Genomic DNA, 17,955 nt, shown 5'->3' with positions numbered 1-17,955 from the left:
TTAGTATCTCTAAACTCTTTCAAAAAAGTCCCTTTACTTAGAAGAATGAAAAAGAAGTTGGAGAACATTTGGGAAGCATCACTGATAGGTGAAGCTCAGAGGCTTTGATGAAATACATAAAGCAAAAGGATTCCAGTGATGCCTTTCCTGCTGCCTTCTCCTTCCTTCTTCCCATTTTCTCCCATTTAAACAAGGAGTGGGAACACACTACCAGCTGTCAGGACATCAGAATTCCTCTGCAATCTAGCCTGGCTATAATGTAATTCAAGTAGGACCCATTAAAAGGAAAAATCAGATTAACAGACAGTGCAACCACCATTCTAGCAAGTAATGACATTCGCTCACATCGACAGTAAAAGACAAAGGGCAATGAGCTTCCTTCCCCAAGTATCTGTGTAGATACTTTTGCTGACAATCAAAAGCACTTAATGCATACGGATCATATTTCTCTGCACACACATTTTATCACTGGATAATTGCCACCCACCCAAGCTTCAATGTCATTCCCAGAAATAGAGAGCTGAAGAAGGAGCAGCCCCAAGTAGCAGCACACAGAGACCACGTCGGCTGAGTCCTGGTGCTGTGGGCACGTCCTGCAAATCAACTCCACACTACAGCCATGGCATGGCTGCGTAAAACTGCAGGCAACACTAACTTCCCACAAATACATAGACATGTGCATCTTAAAACATCCTGCCTGAAAGCATATTATAAATCTCTGGGCACTCCAGGGCCATGATAGTGGTAGATGTAACTGTGTATAGTATATGTTTTGCTTTAATATAACAAGAGCTCAGGAAATATCCTGTGGTCATCCTGCAAATTTTGGGCACTGGTAATGTCAAATTAAAAAATAAAATAAAAATCAAGAAAAGGTCAAAGTAACATTCTTACTGCTTTACCCCATGCCTCCAAGTTTACCATAGACATTGAATGTGTGTAAAAGATTTAAGTCAAGGATAGAATTTTCTGTAAGCCAATAAAGTGCTATGTACTTTAAGTATTAATTGTTATTATTATAGCTGTCTTAGCAGGGAATAATGAGTAAATGGCCTATTCTCAAACCAACCTAATAAGCAAGAAAAAAAAAACAAGTGGAAATATACCTTTGAAAAACAAAGAGCAATTTTCATTCTATTATAAGATCTTTACCCTCACACAGAGGAAAGTACTGGGGGCCTAATTCTAATTTAAGCTGAAGACATTTTATTCCTCTTGGCCAGCTGAAAGGGGACCTAGAAGTAAACATGAATTACATTTACACTGATTTTAAGGCCACACTTATTAAAGTATACCCAGAGAATGAGGCCATGGGATACGTGGTCTCTCAAACAAGAATTGTACAGAGAACAGACACATATAGATGCTGAAGTTCATGGCAGCACCCACTGAGATACTTCAAGGGTAGACAGGGAGACAGCCATACTCCACTTTAGAGGATGCTGATCTTCTCAGACCAGCAAGCACTGATATACTCCAAAAGCTCTTCACTAATAAATCCTAGCCACTGCATCCCATGGTAATTTCCATGCATATCCAATACCCCAGAATACCATCCCCAGAAAGATTAAAAATTTGCCTGTACTAGGGCTGATGACATCTTCTGGCCAGTTGCCAGACTAAAAGCTTCAGGTCAGAAAAAAAGCTTTGAATTCTTGTTTCCTGAGCCAATGAGTATATGACTGATGGCAGAAGTATGCATTTTGCCTCCAAATGAGCAAAGGGTCTGGTTCGTTAATCTCCACATAATAACTCAAGTGAAAGAAATTAATGGCAACCTGATGATGATCTCAGATATGGACCACTTGCTACAGGATCCCAGATGATGCCGAAGGGGGGCATTGCTGGGGGAGCTGTGTGCACACCCAACAGTAGGAAATTTGGGCCTTGTTCTGACACTGGCCCCCTCTCTGGCTGGTGGCAAAGCACTTAACTTCTATGACACAAGAGCCACGAGGAACACCACTTTCCAGACTGGCTTAAAGCACCCTGACACCAGCTGTAAAAATCTGGTAATGATGTTCTGCCAACACAACCAAGCACAAGACCTGCAGCACTAGGGAAAAAAGTATTAGACAAAATCTTCATGTTTTACTTCAAAAGGGAGGTGGAATGCAGAACTGGCTTTGTTGTTAATTTTTCAAATAACCAATGCAACCAACTAATTTTTCAGTTCTTATGTTTCATTGTTCAATGGGGAGTAGGAGGGGGGGGGAATGAACTGGTTTGTAGATCATTCCAAGCAGCTCATTAATTTATCATGGCTGGCTAATAGGATTTGTTTTCATTTTTTAAAAATGAATGAAATTTCTCCTTATTTAAAAGTGAGAAATTAATGCTCTTAATTTTCATCCAGTCTCAGGAACACACCCTTGTGCTTAAACCTTAGTGTTGAGCTCTCCGAAACAAAATGTCCCATGCACAGCTAACCATGAGTAATGAGATACCTTGGTCTTTCTTACTTAACAACCCAGAAATGCTGAACCATAAGCCTCTTGGTTACTAAATGAACAACACTCCCCCTTCTAACATGCAGCCTCCTTATACAAGAACGGTATTTATCTTCCCCTGGCAACCACAGTACTCTTACGTAGTTTTTCACTTGTTGCAAGTTTAGTCTAAAGCATTTTTCTTCCAAAGCAAAACAGTACTTAAAAAGACAAATTTCAAATATTTTTCACATACAATTCCTTTTGGATGGGAATCACAGGCCCCAGATGCCAAGTCGTAGAGTCTGCTTTATTAGCAGCAGCTGGCTCCTTGGCAGGCTTCTGAGGCACTAGGGCTTGTGGTTTTGGAGTGGCCTCAGAGCTTAGGATGCAGCTGGACAGCTATGCTAATGGTCTAGCCAATTTGTTTGTGTTCACCTTTGGCTATCCCAAATTTGTACTCCTTTATCCACTTGAAAGTAAGGTCTTGGAAAGATTGCCCATTAACACTGATATGTTGACTTTTCTATCACAGTGCATATCTTATATTTAAAAAATGAGGACAACACACAGTACTGCATTCAAACATGCATTATTTAAGCAATTGTGAACATACACTATCCATTTTGCTCTGACTGGAGTGCTTTCCAGATGCTAGATTCATCTCACTTAGCGCCCAATTGCTGCTTGATTCCCTTAGCTCCTGATTGAAAGGATAAAATAAGACAAAGTAAATACAAATAAATCGTGCAAATACCAATTTACAGCTCACGCTAGTAAAACACTGTTCTCTTTACATCCTACTGTAACAAAGGAGTAATTTTTGAGAGTTGGAGGGCTCTTACTGGCAATTACAGTAATGATGAAAGGATGCCACCAACTTTTCAGCCTGTTGATGTGATTGTAGAGCTGACTGAATGGCAAATCTATTAAGCAAAAGAATCATCACAGTTGAAGAGCAAACAGAAAGGTAGGGCAAATATAATACAAAGAATTAGATAAAAGCTGCAGCAAGTTTTCTGCCTTTGGCTAACTGCCTCAATGAGAAGCAGCAACATAGCCAGGTTAAACAGAAAAGTGAATAAAAGATGAACAGTGAAACTGGCAACACAGAAACCTTTTGTGTTTTAAAAAGGTCACAGTCAAGGGAACTCAAGTAATAATTTCCTTTCTGAGTTTGTTGGGCATTCATTGGTGTTTCAGAAACCAGGCATGACTATTGTCTATCTCCCATCCAGCCAATGAAGGCCTGGAAGAGAGAGCTCCTCTTGGATGCTTCCCTACACAGTCAGACCTGTCCCTTGATGTCTAGCAGAAAACAAGCAAATGTAATAGTGCAGATATTTTCTAACCTCTCTGCACAGTGACAAAGTTTCCTGGATTGTTTCTGTAAAAGCAGCAACCCACCGCTTGGCAACATTTTCCATTTTTAAAGAAATGGCATGTGAAAGTGGAAGTAAACTCAGAAGATAAAGACAGAAAATAAGCTGCAAAATCTGTTCCACAATCCTTTCCATCCAGAAAACCAGAACACACCTCAAGAGGATTTTTATTTCTCTGAATTGCTTCCAAGGCCTTTAAAAGTGATTTGCTGGATACAAGAAGATGGGTGAGTCAGAGCTGCAGGGTTATGCTCTCGGTACTGCCACCTCATCCCTGTGCTACCCCAAGCAAGTCATTTAGATTTCTTACATCTCAGTTTACCAATCTGTAATCTTCCTTACCTTTTCAAGGCCTATATAATGCTTTGTGATTACTGGATGAAAGATGCTATTGAGGACTGCAATATTACTTAAAGATAGGGAAAATATCATTAAAATGTAACTCAACAACTGAAGCTATTCCTCATTCTTTTGCAGATAAGGATAATTTCTGCATACAATGAATGTGTTACCCTGTATCTAAACTGAAGAAATGAAGTAATTTTAAAGCTTAAATTAAATGTCAGTCCAATTAGTTTTCCCATTACAAATAATAATTGTTTTATTTAAAAACAAACAATTATTCAATCACAGAGCTATCTTGCTTATGCTTCTTATATGCAATGAACTTTTTCTTTTCGTTCTCTTCAGAATGACATATTTAGTCCATAGGAAAAAGGTGTCATTGTGTTCTGTGCACCCTTTCTTTTCACACAGTTATAAAAATCACTTGTGAAAAATTACAATTATTAATAAACCAAACAAACTAGTCCTCCAATAGGCAAAGTAGTCATTCGACATTCAGATTAAAATTGGGATCTGATGGGTCAAATAAGATACTTTGAGATCTTTGTTTCACACACAAAGCTGTTGAAATTAGTAGGCTAAATACTCCTGGGGCTTACAATTCCCTTGAGCCTCGCACAAAGCACTAGAGCTCCATAAAGCATAAGTTCAGGCAAAATTTGGCTCAATTTTATCTGTTTTAAAATACATCTCTTCCAAATCATGACTGCCCAGCTTTTAGCATTTTATAAGCATCTACAGGTAGACAACACATAGGAAGCAAAGCATGAAGAGGAAGAAGTCCTTTATTGGACAATACCTGTAAAGTAGGTCTCATATAGTTTTCTGCATTAAAACCAACAACCAAAAAGCAACACCAATTCACTCTACCTGGCTACATTGAGAGTTTAGCAATCATTAGCCAGGGTGACATACACTAGAAGCCTGAAAATTTTCGCACTGATCACGGTATCTTTTATTTCCACTAAGACAGACAGAAATAGGTTAATCCATACATCGCTCCACTTCCCGCCATTACCAAAGGGAAACTTCAAAACCAAATTGGTCAGGTGGAAAGTGGCGTATTTTGAAGTATGATGAAGTTTTAATTATAAAGTCAATTAGAGCACAAATCATTGGCTGATAGTTATCGCACCTGAGGATGAACAGGCCCCAGCAAAAACCAGTCCAAGACAAGGGAACAGCACAGAGGCAATGAGCATCGTTTCCAGACAAAGAATGCTCTGGCCATCATTGCTCCCTGGGCTTTGGTCACTTAATAGATGTAAGCTGTTGAGGCACAAACTTCAGCCCTTCACCCTCTCCTCCTTACATGTTGCTATACCAAAGATAAAACTATTCATCCCTCTTAAGTGATTTTCTGTTTATCCATGGACGGCCTGTCGCTCTGGAGTAAACAACGGTAGCTTCCCTGAATTTAGGGCTTGCAGTCAGACAGGAGGGTACAATTTAGTCCTCAGCACTAAAAAGCTGAAGACTAGGATTAAGAGCTATGTCACCAAATAAATATTTTCCAGAGCAGAAAATAACCTTCACAGCCTTGTCTCCTCCTGTTTATTTCATGGCAGGAGGCTCCTGTGACAGACTATTCCTGTGGCATTATTTATTTCTCAGCAAGGGAGAAGAAGAATTGTTTCTATAGATAAAGTATTTTGGCACTTTGGCAAACTTGTAAACAATAACCTATATTATTTGACATAAATTAGTGTTATTGCTTCATTATCCAATCTGTTCATATTTTATTGATGTGCTGAGACTAAATGTAAACAGAATCTAGATCTTAATACTAAATCTGGGTAATCTGGATGATAAAACATTGCAATTCCCCCAGTAGGAATATTTTAGAACACAGATCAAAATATTACAGGAATTACTGCTTGTGATAAAACAACTTTGTGGTAAGAAAACAGGGGGGAAGTAACAAATTTAAGCATAAATTATTATTTATGTTTACATTTTGGGGGCTACAGCAAGTTGTCAGTCCATTTGAAGGTCAAGAATAAAAACATGGATTGAAAGGCTGAGACTTAACTCTCCAAATGTTTGTAAAAACAAACACATTTTTAGTTCTGAAAAACTGAATTTACTCTCTGGGTATTTGTTTATGTGTGGCAGACTGAAAGGATCTTGGAAAGGAGATGCAGGAGGCATGTGTTTCATTGCATTGTTTTTCTGCACACAGTCCATACATATCACAGCATCACCACTGGTGCAAGAACCTGAGTATAATAAAAGCCCACCACATAAAACTGAACATAAAGCACAGCACAAAACCAAATCATCAGTATCATCTCTTTCCTCTCTACTTGAGAATTTGGTGAGAAGAGAGCAGAAGCAGCTGTGTTTTCATTTTGCAGAACTAAAGTCCAACCAAAAAGATTTTTCAAATTCCAACCGGTTTCCTCAGTTTGTCTTTTTTCTGGAAGAATGAAACGGCTACTGTCGACACTAGCATTGGTGTGATGGAGAAACCAGGGGTGGCAGAGCTACCCAGGAATGGCCCCATCATCTCAGTTACCACAACAATCTTTTTGAGATGTGCATGGGAAACCTCTGCCCCCTCCACCCAGTACTATAAAAAGATGAGCTGCGCCTCCCCTCCTGTGGCCAAAGGAATCCACAGAACACAGAGTTCGGGAAAGGTCTGTCCCAAGGATAACAGCATGACACCTTCAGGACAGAATTTTGGGCATTCCACAATAGCCAGAGTTCATATTTTCTTTGGGGCTCCTTGGACTACAAAATGCACTGCTCCAAGGCTGACAGCCAAGGGATGCCCACAGAAGATATGAGCCGTCACAAACCTCCCCACACTTTTGCTTCCAGTGCAAACTTCTCTAACAAGTTCATTATAGCAAATAGCTTTTTAAAAAAAAATTGCCCATACAAGTCATTACAGTTGATACCTAATTCCTCGCCTAGGAAGGAGTCAATCTCACAAGATTGATGTCTGCAATGTCATTTAAGGGACAGTTAGGAAGCCTTCTGACAGTAAACTGATAAAATTGAGAAGAGGACCTGATGGTAACACTAGGATTTAGGTGTCAGCTTACTGGATTAGTTGGCCAAGGTGGTGCTGGGCACCTTCATGCTTGTGACAGCCCTGAATCCTGCACCACAAAAGCCTGAAAGAGCTAGGGAAGCCGGGGTGGCCACACGTGGGGCTCTCACCACAGGCAGCGTGCTGCAGGAGGCTGCTGGGTCTGAAACAAACCTCTCTGTCCCATTCTAGGACAGAGTGTTCCCCAGTGTTTCCACCATCTCTGTTTTTTAGCACTTCTCATAGCAGGGGAAAAAAAAGTACAAACCCTTCCTCCTTTCCCCAAAAGTCTAAATTTACTGTGCTATAAGTTCTCAGTATCTTCCCATTTCTTCAAATACAGATTGTGCTTCTGTGCCTGTCCAGAGTTTCAAATGTCATTTGACTCGTGCTCAGAAATGTTGACTCAATTAAAATACCCATACAAAACTCAATTGCACTTTGGTAAAAGTAACCTACTATTTTTTTTTATTATTTTTTTTTTAGGATATACTTAGAATGTCTCATAACCAGTACAGAAATTTAATTTCATTGTGACAGATCCTTTTCTCAGTTCCCTAAAATCATCATTATCTTCTGCAAAATCTTGTGGGATGATGAGCCAAGAGTCTTGCTAACACACAGATTCAGCTGAAGACATTTAACTTAAACATTTTGGGCCTTGTGCCATGCACTTTTTCAGTACTGTGCATGACAATACAAAGAGCCTAAACTTGTGTGTTCAGAGGTGAAGAGCCATGCAAAGTGGGGACTTAGGTACTTCATTATCCATCTGCATAAAATCCAAGGGAACACTAATTGGGATAAGGAGGTACTCCTGCTGCAAACAATAGGAATACAGAGTAACAGGATACGTATGTTAAAATTCCGGAAATAACCTAGAAAGTTTTTTAAAAAATATATATATATGTATACATATATATATAAAAACACATTCATCTGTATTTACTGTGTTTTTCATTCAAATTATGTAATTATTGATAAACAAGAGCTTAAATTTTCTTCTGCACTGGAAGATTGCTACCAGTCTTTTCTGGTAGCTTTCTGGCTTTTTGACCTTTCAATATTCTTCATTCACACATGATTTATTTTGAAAGTCTGCAGTTTTTTCTCTGGAAAGAATATGCATTTGAAGTAATTTCAAATGTTAGATCAGGATAAGTAAAATAAGAAGGAAAGTCTGCTTAATACATTTCCTTTATAAATGTTGTACCACGCTTTAGAACAGAAGATTGAAGAATGTTAGCATGTAACAATAAGGTTTATATTTTAAATCAGATATATATAAATATTCTAAAGTCTTAATACTATTTAGTATCACTATCAGAGACTCACGCGCAAAATGTAAGGCTTAAAAAAGGAATTCAAGTCTAAAATGAAAAATAACTTACATAAAAAAGAATATGGACGAATATAATACTTCTAACAAAACAATAATCTGATTGTAACAGCAGCACACCCTGTTACCAACTGGAGCAAAAATTAATTAGGAATACCAGAGCAATAAAGTTGTCTATGGGCATGCTGGCAGCAAAATGGAGACTAAGGAACACATTTGCCCAGTGTTGAATAGGGCAGAGGATTAGTAACAAAAGACACAGAACAGATGGAGACACTCTGTGCTTTCTTTCCCTCAGTCTCCACTAGCAAGGTCTGTTGACAAGCCTCTTGGGTCTCTATGCTTAGTAGTAGGGCCTGGGGTAGAGATGCTGCCCCAGAAGATGAGGACTAAGTTAGAAACTACTCCAGGAAGCCAGTTACAGGTTACTTAAAAACAACCACAAGGCAGACAGCTGATGTCACCGAGGGTCTGCTCTCTATCGTCTTCGAAAGGCTGTGGCAACTGGAGGCATTAGGATGTTCCCGATGACTGGAAAAAAAGGCAAACGTTACACCTGTGTTCAAAAGGAGTAGGATCTGGGGAACTGGCAGGCTGGCCAAAGCCTAGCAAAACTAAAAAGCAAAGCCTCCCAGGAACTATGTCTAAGGCACATGACGGTCAAGGTGACTGACAGCAGCCAGCGTAGCTGAGCAAGGGCAAATAACACTTGGCCAACTTGCTTGCCTCCTGTGTTGAAACAACTGGCTCTAAAGGAGCAGGAAAGAAGAGCAGGTGTTTTTTACCTTGATGTCAGCAAGGCCTGCAACATGGGCCTCCACAGCATCAGGCTTGTGGGGAAGCTATCAACGGTTGAAAGCTTATGCGGCAGCAAGGCACAACCAGAAGGCTGATACTGTGGCCAAACACGTGGCACCATCACCTACAAGCTGGCAAACATGTGGGGGTACACCTTCCCTGAGGCTGCAGGTAACACGGACCTGGGGGGAGCGGTTGACTGACTGGAGAAAAGGGCTGCCTAAAATATTAATATCAGTATGTCCAATACTACTAGGAAGCACTACTCAACACTAAACTCCTTCACCTCACACATTATGTATATTAAAAACCCTCCAAGTTTACTTACATAAAAAATGCCTAAGTGGTATCTGCAGCTGCAAATATATCCTATAATCAAATTCAACTGCACACAAAGGATTTTCTAAAACTGAGATATCTGAACTTTATTCCTCTGCTATACTTTGACCTCAAGTTTAGCTCATTTGCTAAAGTCATTATGAAACAACAATGTTCCACATAGATTTCAGCAGCAGTACTATTTACATTAATGCAACATTCTTGGGTTAAAGGAATTAGAAATGCTGAAAATCCTATTCCTCATCTTCTTTGAAGATTTATAGTGTGGTTTAAGGAAACTGTCTAAGAAAAAGCAGTCTGGTTTAAAGGCATTCTGGTTCTGAATTATTTGAAGTGAAACAAACTGGCAGGTCTTTAAAGATCTCTGAGTCTCAAAGTTACACAACTAATGCCACTGCCAGCTGCCATCAGATAATCAAAGTTCAAATCTGGTAAGATTATAAATTAAAAGCACACATATTTATTTATTTTTTTAAAATTTTTTTTTACTTGCTTTTGTCTCCTCTTTTTAAAATGAGGAAGGCAATCTGACTCCCCCCATCATATCAAGATACTACTTTTAATGGGCATTGGACTCAAATGAGGAAGACAGAGCATCTAGGTTTCAGACATGTCCCACACAATAGATCTGAAATGGCAACTACAACTTAGTCTTCAATTTTTATTTTTTTTTAATATGGCCCAAGAAAACTTGAAAGTAACTTCTTCAATGACCTTAAACCTGGAACAGTATACTGAAAGACATTTGCAGATGTAAAGATGTGCCTGAGGACAGCTTCAGGACTCAATCCTACTTACCACATAAGGAACTACACTATCACTAAATACCTCTGCAAAGGCTGGGATCTTGTGAAAAGCGGAATATACCTAAGCATGTATTTAAATGACCAGGTGGTAATGGCTACTCACACAGGATCCCAATTCAGACTGCACAAGCTCATGATATTCAACTTTCCTAACTCCTTTACTGTATAACCTTAACTTCCTTTAACATAATTAACAGTCTGATAACAGAAGCTGACAGTTACTTTTACATAAGAAAAACCACATTTGGGAAAACAAAAAGGCCACGTAGCAGAGAACTCTACATTTGGCAGTCACTAATAACAGCTGTTTTGGGAAATGGCATAAAAAAGCAAATAGAAATAATTATTTCCAGTACACCTTTCACTTTGGGACTTCCCAACCAGGGGCTGCATGTGGACATGTTCTAAAGGTCTTACCTCTTCCGTGATCTGACTCATTTAGAGTTCAGTCCTGGAAAAGCTCTTTGTGGGAATCAATTTACAATTTTATTTTATATGAAACAAAACTAAACCCTTTATTTTAAATCTGCTAAAAATAAATAAATAAATTGGTGCTGCTGTCCCCATTCTTGTTTTACAACAAAAATTTTGCAGTGAATCTTTTTTCACCTTCTTCTCTGTCACACTGTAACATGTCTTACATGGATAATCCTCAAAAACATGAGGAGGTGGCAGTCACCCAGCCAGGAGGATTGCTATCACATCTTTTTGCAAGTAAATAAAAACATCATTGACATGGTGATGCATGTGCCAAAACAGGGAGTCAGATTATTAGAAGTGCTAGATGTTTTTAGCATACTTTGAAAAACAAACACCTAAAATATTTCAGCTTAGGGATTCCTCTTAAAAGAAATATAAGAAAAAGGGAATCTCAGACTACAAATACATAGATACTCTTATAACTCTACTGGTGTTATCCTCATATACCTATTATTTTGTTTGCAATGGCTTACCACTAAATTTCCCTTCTTGAACCCTGAGCTAACACAGCACTTGAAGGGCAAAAAGGTTTTCCATGAAGGAAACAACCTGTTATTCTGCTATTTTATTTATATATATATATATATATATATAAAAGTGAGGTCCAATTGACATTAGAGTTCCCTCATTCTACCACTCCCAACAGACAAAACTGTGCTGCAAAGAGGGAAACACATGCAGCAACATGGCACCCCTGGCAGAAACCCTGCCATACCTTTCTGCTGCCATACAGAGATGGGCTCTCCCTGTCCCCAGCTCTGGTTTTCAGCACTCAAGACCTCACCCTGCTCCCAATACATATGGAAAAGCCACTGATCTGGCAAGGATGACCACAATTAACAAGTTCCTTTGTGGGCTGTATACTGGGGGTTTCTAAGCCACAAGTGGCCTCCTGACATCCTCCCCCATTTCTCCTCTTTCCCCCTTTCTAAACATCAGCAGATGCATAAAGATGCCTTAGAGCATCTGGAAGGACAGGAGTTGTTCAGGCTCTCATGGTGAAATGGGCAAGTACAGGTGAGGGTCAATATGCAGAGCGATTCCTGCAATCAGTAAGCTAGCTCTGAAAAACACAGGCTATGAAGTTCACATACACATGAATTGCATTTCTTGACCTCCTTATTATACATTTATTCAGCAAAGAAAGAGTTTTTCTTTTTTCTCTAGTGCTTTTCACAATCTTTGGCAATTCTTCAGCAGGAAGCTAACTAGCACATTAACACAAGCCAAGAAAAAAAAAAGGGTTTGATATATTCCCCCTCCTAATGTCATCGAGTTTGATGACATGTGATATAGCCTGGTTTTCCTTAAAGCACTACCCTCCAGAAGCATTAACTGCCAGATTTCTGCAGTGACAGCCTGCAAGGCTAAAATTAGCAAGCAACACCTTCCCTTGCAACTCATCACATGATAGGAAACAAACATAAATAGGGAAATACAATATGCTTCTAAAGGTGGAGTCTGAATGTGTATCTCTGTAACAGTTTAGAATTAAAGGACACTTACACAAGCAGTTTCTTGTGATTTGTCATCTGTTACTAGCATCATAAATTGCTTTCTGCATTGTTAAAAAGATGACCACCTTTAAATATGCTCCTTTATGATCCAGTCTCGCCTGAATCAAATTACTTCATGTCTATACTACAGACAAATTACTCTATTAGGCGCCACTATGTTACCAGACATCTATTTATTCTAGCACCCTTCTGCATAGATAACACAAACCTTTCACTGGACCCATCTCACTGATAACTGTTATTTTACATTTCACCTAGATGTACCACAAACACCTTTGAAGGCTGCATCTCTCCCTTTGCACTACTGAGGTGCTGCTGACTGCAGGCTAGATGGAAGGACTTGGAAGATAAAACATCAGGTCATATTTCTCTTCCCTCCACCCCTCCAAACACCACTGTGCAGTCCTTAAAAGCCACGCAAAGCAGTCACGGCCCTTCTTTTTCAAAACCCTGTCCAGAGGACACACATAAAATCAGGCATATATAAGTCAATTTGCTAATTCAAACACAATGAAGGGTAGAATTAAATCTGTTGAAATTGCATCACGGTCTGCATACAAAAAATAAAGCGTAGTCAAATTATCAACTCATTTAGGACCTTTATTTCTCCTGCTAAGATGTGCAGAAATAGTCCTTTACACACACAAAAACCCAGGCGTATGTCACAGGGTGGCATAACACACCATTGCAGACAGCAGGAACGCATATAGCTGCCACGATTCAACTTACACAGCGCTCTGAAAACCTGCTTCCGATCCCATCATCACCTTGCTGGCTCAGTTCTAGCTCACCTCGACTATCTCATCTACTCTTCTTGCTGCAGCGGCGTGCCTGTGGCTGAGGAAAAGGGTTAACTTCTCCCTGAAGCGAGGCTCTGGCTTAGCCACCAGCTCCCAAGGAACGCAGCAGCGCCCTGTATGTGCTGAAGCCACAGCAGTTTCAGCAGACCTCATGAGGTAGGGAGAGCCAGAGCTTTTTTTCTCCAAATCCCCAGGGATCTGACTGCTTCTATTTTAGTATCCCTAATTACAAACATGGCTATTTTTGGTCCTACAATGTTCTGAGCTTTTTCAAAATTAGCCACAGCATTTTACTTGAAGACGCCCTGGCAGTGGGCAACTCCACAGGCTAGCAGCCTACTTGCTAAAATAGTGTCTATTAGCTACTCACTTGAACACAGTAACATTTCTGACAGTTTAAACTCGAGTCTCAATTTAAAGACATCTTTAAAAAAAAAAGGCCTCTGAATTAGCAGTTCTCGCTCAACATCCCAAGTCTGTGAACTGACCGTGATCTTTAATAAGAACCATTTATGCCAACAAAAAGGGAATTAAAAACAAACACACACAAAACTCCTTCCCCTGCCACAACAGCTAAGGAGCAAACAAGGCCATCGCCATCAAAACCTTTCAAGACATTCATCAAACTACTGGCAACAAAAATAAGGCTCAACTTTATTACAAGAAGAACAATAAAGAAAAAGGAAGTATAAAATTAAGGAAGAAATGCTCAGAGACAATAGATGGGTTTAAGTTTGGTTTTGGTTTGTGTTGGTTTTCTTTTTTGGTCAGAAATCCAGGCATCAGGGTTTTCTTTGCTGCAATGAAAAAATTACTAACAAAAGTACTAACAAAGTTATTTGGCTGCTTCTGATTAATTTAATTACTTCAAATTTTAAGAAATATTTAATTATTTATCAGAGTTTTAAAAATATATACAATGCTCATTTCTGAAATCAGGACAAATCACTTTCATCTTCATAAGCAGAAGCTGATCTTACTCAAACATCCAAATTAGCTGGCTTTCACTCCCTGTGATCCTATCATTTCTTTTTACAAATTTTTAAAGTCAGCTCAGTTTCCTTGAAAAACAAAAGGAAAAAAAAACTATGAAAAAAAATGTGCCACCCATAAAAAGCTCTCAACGCTTTCTCCTAACTAAGCCCACAAGATTTGCCTTCATCTGTCAAGGGCCTGAGTGCCTTAGTTGTGTTTATTAGATACAATATGGCAGTGGTTAAAAGGTGCACACAAGATCGGCTCTGTCCCACATCCCATGTACCCTAAGAGACAGACACCCCTCTCACAAGGTCACGGTCCAGAGTCACCAAGGAGTGACACCGCTAACACACAAAGACCAACAGGACAGGCGAGGCTGGTAAGCAGAGGTGGACTAGGCAGAGATGTATGGCAGTGCCCACTCAAGAGGGAGATGCAGACCACCAGGATCTCGGCACAGCATCACCCAGCTGATGCCCACTGCCTTGCAGCAGCACCTGACCCCTTATTCACATCCATCACTTCACACTGGAGTAGACTCTCAGAAATGAACGTGGACGGCAGGGTTGGCACTTTGTATCAATTAATAAATTTTACAATAAATAATACCTGTCATGTGATAAGGCTGGTAAGTGATTACCAAAACGCCTCATAAATCAGTATCACCTTGCCATATTTTGTATTTAAAGCAATTAAGGATATGAAAGGAGAACCTTTATTCAGGGAAGGTAAAGTTGGAAGGACAGAAGTTCTTTTGACACCTAGTAACAATGTTAACACTTGTGCACGAAGCGAGGTACCAGGGTAATTATCCTTTCCGGAGATCTGGTGGCATTGCTTATGCTAGCAGGTTAATTTTCTCTATTTTCTAAGCTCCTTGCAGTGATCCACTCATGGCTGATCTCCTTTTCTAAGCTGACAGTTTATCCAAATAACTGACACTATTGTTGTTATCATTAAAATAGCTTCCATTCAAGCTGCCATTGTTTAACAGCAGTGGTCTGTATATATAAAAAGAAAATCCTTTAAAACTAATTTCAAAGATGTCTGTTAGCCGAGGAAATCTTTAACAGCAGCAGAAGCTGCGCAATGAGAAGGTTAAGGTAGTTAGTGTTTGTGACAACTGCACTTAGCTATTCTGTGCAATGGCAAGAACATCCTTGCATTTATCAAGGGAACAGATTCAGTAAGAAACTGCACACAGCAAGAAATGAGAGACACAGGGAAAACTTGTATTACTGTGGCATCTGCTCGAGCTATTTTAGAATGGTGTCCCCCTGTGCTGCTCCACTGACGGGCTTGCGAGTATTCACAAAAATTAAAATCTATTTCTCAGGCATTCATAAATAGGCCACAAAAACTTAGCAAGTCTCAGAGTTGTTTTTTTTTTATGCTCCCATCATCTTCTCCATCCATTTTGAAAATGTTACAGCCTGTGCTTTGCAGCAGCCTTTGTGCTCTCTAGCTGCTGCATGAAATGCTCTGCACTTCCCTCCTCTGCCAAAGAACACATTCCTTATGGTGTGTCCTCAGCCCTCTTGCATATAGGGCCAATCTCAGGAAGAGTTTGCCCTGAGGGCTACTAGTTTCTCCAACTTTTTAGTATTAAACCCAAAATTTCTTAAGGGCAAAGCAGGTTTCTTGTTGCCAACTGCTTTGTGCATCCAGTATCCTTAAATGCATGTGAAAACCCTGGTTCATCTTTTGCTTTGCCTGTGGACAGGCACCCCTTGCACAGACAAGGCCAAATATTTATGTCCTATCATTTTTAGGTTTCTTTGTTTGTTTGTTTTAAAAAAAGGGCTGATTCACTGTCACATGAAGGAGAGTCCACCTCTCTTCAAAGCAAGCTGTTCAACTCACCATTTAATTACGTTTTTTCTCCCATTAGGATGTAGCAATCTTACCAGACAGCCAGAAATGCATAAATGAAGAAACGGCTTCCACCAAAATTGCAAGCCCTCTGCTCCCCTTGGCAAATCTGACCCACTCACACGGACTGAAATAATTGGGGAGGTGTGAAAATGCACTCAAATGTGAGAGCAAAGGGTGAGTAAATCCGGCCACAACTAACTTCTAGAAAAGTGCATATACCACCTCTTACCCCGACTTAATATTTTTTAGTTGAAGTTATATGCTACAGCAAGCTCTATACTACTTCTAGAGTAAAAAAAAAAAAATAAAATACAGGGAGCATAAGACAGAGAACTAAAATGGTATGCCTGAAATTTAAACTATTATGCTAACTGAAAAGCCTCTTTACTACGTGACTGGTTTGGGAACATGAAAAGCAGAATATATCATGATTTGAATAAGTTGCACTTAGCGATATGAAGGATAACTGCTGAATTGCTGACTTCTATTTCTGAAAATACAGAGTTTATTCTGATCCTGGCTATACCAACACATTAACTCTTAATGATATTATTCTCCACACTGTAGTATCAAAAAGGCTTTTCTTCTTCCTCAACAGGATGATAAAGGGAAATCCCACTCTCTTAGCTATATAAGCACTCCTATATAAACCAAATTGATGACTTTTTGGCCAAAAAAAAAAAATTATATTTGTATCATCAGAATGACATCTTAGGTAGAGAAAATTATTTGCACTCTGAAGAACGGAAGTGCCAACCCGGAGAACAGAGCATCTGCTAGAAGGCAGCTATAATTATCTCATGCATCTGAACACCGCCGGGCATTGAAGTTACCGTAGCTGTTTTGTCAAATCTTCTGCGTGCAGGGCTTTTACAGGACACCACAAGGAAACAATCAAGAGTTTGCAAGGCCTGTCAATACAGACCTTACACACTTTGAAAGGCTCTGCTTTCAATGGTGTATACCTAGTCTTGCTCTAATGCAATGGAAATCTGAAGAATTTTGCTGCCACTGTCTCCTATTACAAAACACTGTAACATCGTTAGCCATCGCACTTGCAGGCTGACAGCTACTTCTATACCATCCATCCTGGCATGCTCTGCGAGTTAAGTGTTTTAATAGGGGTCTGGGAGATTTCAGAAAGAGAGCAAAATTCAGTGAAATCAGCACTCTGCAGCCTTACCTCCATCCAGCAGAAAAAGCAAGAAAGGGGCTTCTCTCAATGGATACACAGTAAGTGCTGTTGCTGTCACGGGAACTTTTTCCCTGCCGATGCCAAGCAGAGGAGAGACTCGACCCTGCTCCCAAACCTGCGTGCAGGAGTTGTGCTTCCCTGCCTCTGCAGGGTCAACTCTCAGCCCCAGGCCCCACACTCAAATCCTACCACTGAAAGCCTTTTACGGGTGCATTCTTTGCTATTTTGTTAGATTATCACGCACTTCTGGTCCACTCACAGGGAACATATCAACCACAGCTGATCACCAGCAAGTCTTTTTTAAATATCCACCCTCATGCCTGTCATCAGCAGATCACACAGGAAAATATGGAAGAGGGCAATAAAGCTGTTCTTCTTTTAGGACAACAAATAGCTACTGTTCTTTTTTTTTTTTTTTCCACAAGTAATATGCATAATCGTTCATTTCTGAAAAAGCAACTAAAAAAAAGTAAAACACATTTTTCCCTATTAATTCTCAGTCTATGCCTATGCTTTTCTAGAAAGGGATCCAAGAAAAGGAACAGCAAAAATACAAACTGCAACAAGAAGAAGAGTGTACAACAATTTCCTTTGATTCTGGGAACACTAGAGGCTAGAAGAAACTCAGCTGC

The 17,955-nt window shown here is 39.7% G+C and overlaps 1 protein-coding gene across 6 annotated transcripts in view; it reads right to left on the bottom strand.

The window, feature by feature from the left end:
- The window catches only part of RBMS3 (RNA binding motif single stranded interacting protein 3), a 448,136-nt gene that overhangs the window by 352,674 nt on the left and 77,507 nt on the right, over positions 1-17,955 (bottom strand). The window contains exon 1 of one of the 6 annotated variants that reach the window (XM_051612910.1): positions 9,662-9,696. The exons of the other annotated variants lie outside the window; for them this stretch is intronic. The gene's annotated coding sequence lies outside the window, so the exon portion shown is untranslated. Of the gene's footprint in view, positions 1-9,661; positions 9,697-17,955 lie in introns of those variants that run through there. 6 annotated transcript variants of the gene reach the window in all.

This window comes from Apus apus, chromosome 2 (genome assembly GCF_020740795.1).
Source record: "Apus apus isolate bApuApu2 chromosome 2, bApuApu2.pri.cur, whole genome shotgun sequence".
NCBI lineage: Eukaryota > Metazoa > Chordata > Aves > Apodiformes > Apodidae > Apus > Apus apus.
Note: the sequence above shows the minus strand (reverse complement) of the source record. Positions and strands in the feature narration are given on the sequence as shown.